The sequence below is a fragment of the Simochromis diagramma genome, unplaced genomic scaffold, assembly GCF_900408965.1.
Source record: "Simochromis diagramma unplaced genomic scaffold, fSimDia1.1 OVJJ01000293.1, whole genome shotgun sequence".
NCBI classification, from domain to species: Eukaryota; Metazoa; Chordata; class Actinopteri; order Cichliformes; family Cichlidae; genus Simochromis; species Simochromis diagramma.
The window spans coordinates 16,193,160-16,200,554 of record NW_024386801.1 but is presented as its reverse complement, the minus strand read 5'-3'; positions in this window follow the sequence as shown (position 1 = coordinate 16,200,554).

Genomic DNA, 7,395 nt, shown 5'->3' with positions numbered 1-7,395 from the left:
CTCTGCTTCTTTATGTGCTGCTCCTGACAGTCTGTGACCTCTTTTTTTCCCCATCCTTTTATCCACTGAATTGTTCACAATTCAATGTCGTGCAAATGTGGAGAGGGTGCAGCATGCAGTGACAGATAAAAGACGTGGTTATTACAAAAACGCATTTTTGTAAATTATGTGTCGAATTAGAGCGAGCTGGAACTGCGAAAATGCACTCAATGATCTCCTATTTACAAAGAAGTATCATTTTTAATTTCAATTAAATCAAATATATTCAAACCATTGGTGTTTTTCTCATAGAGAAGTTTGTATCTAACTGGTTCTATGTTTAAATAACACCTGCTGTTTCGTTAGGAGTTGTGGTTTTAGTTTGTCTAACGTGTCTGTAGTATACATAGTAGTATACGTGTCTTTGTTTGTGTTTTGAGGTTAAAGTATGAAATAGCTGTGACACTGAGCAGTAACAACAATCACGTTCACACAGCTCATTCTCTCTGATGTACTTGCAGATCTCGTTGTTGACATTTGGGATGCCAGTTTGTTTTCAACATAGTGATGGAAAATACTCCTAATTCACATTTTATTTCCACTGACATTTTGAAAAGCTCGCATAAAATTTGCTTGGCAGTCACACGCAAATATACGAGCTGCTGTATAGCTACAGGCACCGGAGGCAGTGATAGAAAGAGACACTGAGGAGTGAGTCGGTGCTGTTCACCATTTATAGTGGACAGTTTATGTATTGTATATCTATAAATCCAAATTGCTTATCTTTTATAAATCAGTACAAACAGCCTCCTAATTGTGAGTAACTGTAAATTGAATTTGTTTGTTAAAAAATAGACTGCGTATTCATTTATGAGAGGAATAAACTTAGGGTTCATTCAATTTGTATTGTTTTTTCTAAGTTTGTTCATTTTAATGATTCCCAAGGCAAATTTATACAAACTGGGAAAGCCTTGCAAATATCTAAGTCATGCCTTGTCCACTATTGTCGACTTACATATCGTAGATATCTGCATCCTGCTGTGAAGTGGCATTCAATATGACTTACAGCAAAGATAAAAGAAACTCTTCGTCCTTGATGCTTCATTACTGTCTGCTTGGCAATTTTAACCTGCAACACTTTCACATCATCCTCTGGGTGTAATTTGTAACAAATTAGTATCCGGACGTTTATTAAAATATATGTTCAAGTTCACTAAATGTTGTGTTGTTGTCAGTCGGAGGAATCTGAAGCTCAGGGATTTTCTAATCAAGCGTAGTTATAGTAAGTTGGAGCATTGCATCAGTAAAAACTACAAAACCAACACATCTGTTATTGTTTTGATAAATGGCTCCAACCTTGAGTCGAATTTCCTGACTGAAAGGTGGTGAATGGACTGTTTTTGCTTATGTAAATGTTCCCAATATGAGGCTTTAAATGATGTACAATGAACCATGGAAATATACACAAACTAAGAGCTTATTGCTTAATGATTTAATCAGTATAAAGTATAGAGTGTATCCTAAGTAGCAATATAACAGATATGGCTCAGATATCATTGTCAGCATGCTCTCCTTATGTGAAGATAGACCCCCTGGTTTATTCTGATATTATAAGTATACTATAATATGAACTATAAACACTATTTTTAAGTATTCCATTTAGTGTCTTGTTATGAGGTTTTAGTTGCATGAATGCAACACAGTATTAGGTAAGAAGGTAACAATAAAGTACTTACAGTTCCTAGAATATTACATGCACTGTACTATTATCAGTAGGAATTTTAGTTGGATGCATCCAACTTGTCATCCTGCCATCCACATATGTTGGCTTGCTGATAGGATTGGGGTTGGTGGGCTTCCCCTGTTAGCAAAATAACGAATCAGCTCCTGGATATATGGGGAAGAACATTAACATCACAATTAGGATGCTGTCTAAACTGTGACAGTTTCCTACTGTGTCAAGCTTAAAACCTTACAGCTCTCATAGCTGCAAATGGGGTGGCGGTGGTGGGTGGAGGTGGGGGGGATTAATCATTTGATTTCATTGTATTGCACTATAAAGAACAGCGCCCACTGGCATAACATTGTTATTTCAGTACATTGCTGCACTGCATAAATGATTGACAAGTTTCTCATTATTTGAAGGTGCGTACCCATTCTGAGTAGCACAAACTAAATAGATGCATCCTGGTATTGATGAGTATCATTTTATTTTTAGTTTTCAGTAACCCCTCTCCCCCAAAAATGTTTGTTACATTCATGTACTGCTTCAGAGTAGTTAGCATTTTCTAACTTTGAATCATAGTGTTACATACAGTATTTACTTTAGCATTTTCCTCCTCCCTGAATCATTTCTTCTCTCTTTCTTAGATAAGCAGCGTGACATAATATATATTATAACATATATTATGAGACACTCTCTTTCTCATGGACTGAGTAGTTTTCCAGTCCCCGGCTTCTTTGTGAGGATTTATTTATTTATTTTCCTTTTTGGTCTGTTTTTTTCACTGCTTTGTTTGTTGGTTTAATTTTCTTGCCTCATTAGTTCAGGGAAGTTCTGATTCCTACGGGATATTGCCTGACTGGCCCAGACTTTCTTTCTTTCTTTCTTTTTGTTTCTTTTTTGTCAGATTTCCAGCTTTTTATATTTATTTAATTTTCTGTGTCAATGAAACAACTCTTGCTGGTAAACTGAAACTGTGATGCTGTGTCCTCTTTCTGCGATGCGGTCACCGATTCAAGTTGATCTTTTGTTTTTCTTGGTTGTGAACAGAACACGAAAATAGTGAAAATAAGTTTTGTCTGAACTATAGTATTGTTTGCTGGTACTGACACGGTAAGTAGTAGAGTAAGTAGAGTAGTTATTACAAAACTACTCAGTTCTCTTTTACTCTAAACGGTTCTAACTTTTCTTGTTCCCCATTCTTTTTTTTACCCGTAGGAACTGGCGAGCCTTTAATTCTTACATGAGTCATACAACAGCTGCATATTAAACAGGTCTGCAGTGCATTGCATTACCTTTCAGTCCACAGTGGCAGATGCTTTTAGAAGAAACATTGCCATCTAATGAGATTTGTATGCATGTAAGTAACTAATTAATACAGCAGTTCTTTTACAAAGAACATCCAATCAGCTTGAAGAGAGAGGGCTTGCTTCAGACAGAGGCTAAACTGAACAGCCGAACAAAAGTACAAGATTATTTTAAACTTTGAATCATGCAAAAATACTCATGTAGAGTCCGAGAATACAAGTATGGATTTGGAAATACTAGGTCTGTTTTAAAAAGTCCCTTTTTGAGCTTGTTTGCCCTTTTTGGTTTCTTTACCAGCCTATTGTGATGATTGTTGTGACACAAACAACCTGAGTGAAAGTCAGAGAGGATTAATATGTTTTAGCCACTGTATGCATATCGGCGAAAGGCCACAGCTTAGTCTGACACCAGTTTCTAATCCATCCAAACAAACAAGGATAAATTCTAGGATAAACGTCAAGGGGATTAAACCTGTTCTGATCCAACAACAGGGCCTCTTTCTTCCATTAGGACAGCGCATCAGTGGCATTGCCTCCATAAAAAGAAAGGTTCTGGGAAATAGAAATACATAATTTATACCCCCTGAGTTAGGTAAGGGGTAAGAATATTGTAGAAATCATTTAATGCTGTTTTTTAAACTGCTGAGACATATTACTGCCTGGAGTCACCACAGCGGAAGATTTCTAATAAACTGATCGTGAAGAAAACAAATGCCATCTCCATGCCTAGAAACCCTGGAGACGAATAGTTGTCGCGGTCCATCCAAAATGTTGACAGGAAACATGAGTAATATCTGCCTCCCTTGTCACATTGAACAGATGCATCTCTCCCTGCATGAATAGGGGAACAGAGCCAACAAAGCAGTTTTTTCAGAAAAAAAATATGACGGTTGTTATTGTCCTGTTGTTACATATATTTATGTATGTTTATGTTGGCTAAGGAAGAGGCGACAGCTTTCTGGAGAGGTGTGTATGGCTCAAAAATAAAGACATTTGAGACTCCCAAGATTGCAACCTTGTTAATGTGGCCATATGGTATTTCTTTAATAGGCTAAAACACATGATGATAGAAATAAACAGTCAAACAATGCCTGAGCATTTTCTTCTTAAAACAAGGAGTTTGTTATGAACTCAAAATACATATTCTGATATTCTGAGAGTCAGTGTCATATGTTATATAAAAGGAATGGAGACAACTTGTCAGAGCTGACAATAAGAAAAAAGGTATGTCAGCATCGCATATTTTAATACTGTTTAGAGTAGAGTGTGTATGCATATACAGTATTTATATATCTTTGTGTATGTATACAAATGTACAACAAAGGTGACAAAAATAAACTAGCAAACTCAGAACACCAAAAAACCCCCAAAAAATGCAGATATACAAGCAAAGAAACACAGAGTGAATACACAAGGGGGCGTGTGATAATAAAGAACAACTAAACTTTAGGGCAGGCCATCACTGTGATATCAATTATATAATAATAAAGGGAAAAGTACAAGATAAACCTCTGCTCATCCATCCATCCCTCCATCCTTTTCCTATTTCAGTGGCTGGAGCCCATCCCAGCTGATGGGTTAGAGGCCTGTACACCATGAACAGGTCCCACAGCGCTAACACACATAGAGAGAAAAACACACTCACATGCACACGTATGGACCATTTATAATCACAGATTACCCTGCATGCCTTTAGGCCTCATATTATGACAATGGGTTAAAAGAGACCTTTTCATAATGTTGGCCAAAAAGGCTTTTTAGAAATGTGTCCCCACCAGGGCATAAATAGCATTGTTGGCTACTGACACCTGTGTGCTAAGAGCATCAATCTTAACAAAGAGAGAAAGATACCTTTTTTATGTTAATTTAACCTCTTTATCGTGCTGAAAATATTTAATTTAGCACTGATATTTTACAGTACAAACAAACTTTTACCCAGGCAGGGTAGTCAATGCGATAATAGTTATAATAAAAAATCTGTTGTCCTATTTCTCGCAGCAGGTTAGACAAAAACAGGCTTTTCATTTGTGGCAGACTACTGTCAGAAATAAAAGCCAGGTTGCATTTAAAGGTTTTGTTAAACTGAAAGATGATAGCAAGACTGTTATCAAAGATCTACTTTACAACTGAACTCAAGCAGCCAAACTGTCCGACGTGAATCAAGGTTGAGTGTCAGCGAGAGGCGAGCAGAGGAACAAAAGAACCCTTTAGCTGTCAGCCTTTGTTTCCAGAGTAATTTCAAGTGATGTAGAGCTGGAGCAGCTTAAATTGGAGAGAGGTCTAAGGCCAGCTCTTATGTTGTTTTGGTTGAACTGCTGAGAGCCCAACTTCACACTAAGTCACAGGACTCTTCTGAGTGCCAGTTAAAACGTCTTCTACGTCCCGCGATTTCAGTTTCTCCACACATACACAGTCTTCAACACTGTTATAAGATAACAAGCACTACATGTGTGCCACTACAGTCAAGAATCTTTTAAGGAGGAATACATTTTAAAAACAATCATTGTAGAGCTGGAGGCAGCTGAAGAGGTGTTCGTGAAAATTACAGGAGGAAATTACTGTTCGGTAGTTTCAATAAAAACAAGATCCCCTGTGGTTTTCTAAGTGCATGTCTTTTTAAAATGAGTAATGCAATCATCCACTTACTAAAAAAAAGGTGTTAGTTTATGATCAGGTTTTATGCATTTTATAACATGTTTTTTAAAAGTTATTGCAAAAGCAAAGTGTTGTCCCTGTTTCTCATCTTCAAATATTTCATAAAATTCAGGTCATTTCATACACGATCCTCACAGCGGGCTGCTCTATTAAAATCGGTGGCAACTTGAATTTCCCCCCAAAAAAGCAGATCACATTATTTTCTCCCAAGAGTGATCTTCTTGTTTTGCTGAAAGTAAATTGGACTGAATATCTACACTTCCTATTTGGTGCCTGTGACTGTGTAATGAAAACTGATTTAAATAAAGTTTTGTTTACCCTCATTTTTTATGCTCCAAAACCACTGATTCTCTTGGGGTAAACTTGTCCTCTGAATCTGACCTGTCCTCATTATTTATAGTGAGCCGGGGCTTTAGCAGCTAATACCAAACACGGATATCTTTTCAAGTGGGAGGTCACTGAGGGACAGAGAGACACGCAAGACATCACAGAAAATCTACAGGGAAAAGAACTAGTACTGAAAATCAAATCCTTACAACTTTTCATTTCTTCTTTTTTCATATCAAATAATTTGCATAATTAAAGCAAACTTTACCAAGAGTAATGCAGAATTTCTAGACTATATAGCAAGTATGCTTATTTTGAACCTGTAAGATAAAATGTGACTTCTTTACAGGTTTGTCCTCATCTCAACCATCAGTCGGCTAGTCAGCAGGCTCGGTATGCTATAGTGCAGAAGTCTGGGTGAGATTAAGACTCAGCTACCTTCAAGCAAGAATATCGAGCATCTGTTGCAACTCAATAGTAGGAGAGCTGTACTGGAAACAGTCATCGATCCGCACAATGTACTGATGCAACACGCAAGCTGCTGCAGTATCATCTGCCGTGATATTTTTTAGAAGTATAAGTCACAGTTTAAGTTGTTTCTGAAGACAATTTTATTTCCTACAGACACTTAATAATGAAAATCAGCATTTATTATCAAATAAACATTCAAATTAATTATTTTAAAAAGATATGTGAAATAACCTCAACACAATGAGGCACTCCACTATATTTCAAATCCATTATTATGGATTTTTTCTTTTCCTCCAGGTATCTGTCACATTATGTCTTTCCTGCAGTTTTCATTCTATTGTGTTATAATTGGCTGTTTTGGTGCAGAGAGCCATACAAAACTACCTCTTAGAGCCTTCGTTTAGTGTTATTTATTTCATGTTCTGTTCTGTTTTGTTTTTTTCACAACTCTTTTAGTGTCATCTAGAAAGGACGACCAAAAAAGAACAGACTATTGTGAGGTGGAAAGATTTCTAGATTTTTAGAAAATCCAAAATGCATTGGAAATTAATGTTTAGGTATTCATGATATAGCTTAGAGTTAATAAAATAAAATTCCCTGCAAATCCATTCACTTAGTGGGTAACAGATTGGGCCGCTGCCATCTGACTTCACAACTGACTAAAATGAAACTCCTGTTAAGTGTCCTCTGCTAGATTGAGATATTGTGACTGTGGAGGCCATTTACAGTGAAATCACTGTCATGCTCAAGAAAGCAGTTTGAGATCATCACCTTTGTGACTTTTAAAGCTGGGTACACTCTGGTCATAAAGGGATGGACATAGTCAGCAACAAAACCTGGGTACATTATGGTGTTTAAATGATGGTCAGTTGGTATTAAGAAGAAAATGTGTGCCAAGAAAATATCCCCACACCATTAGACCATCACCAGCCT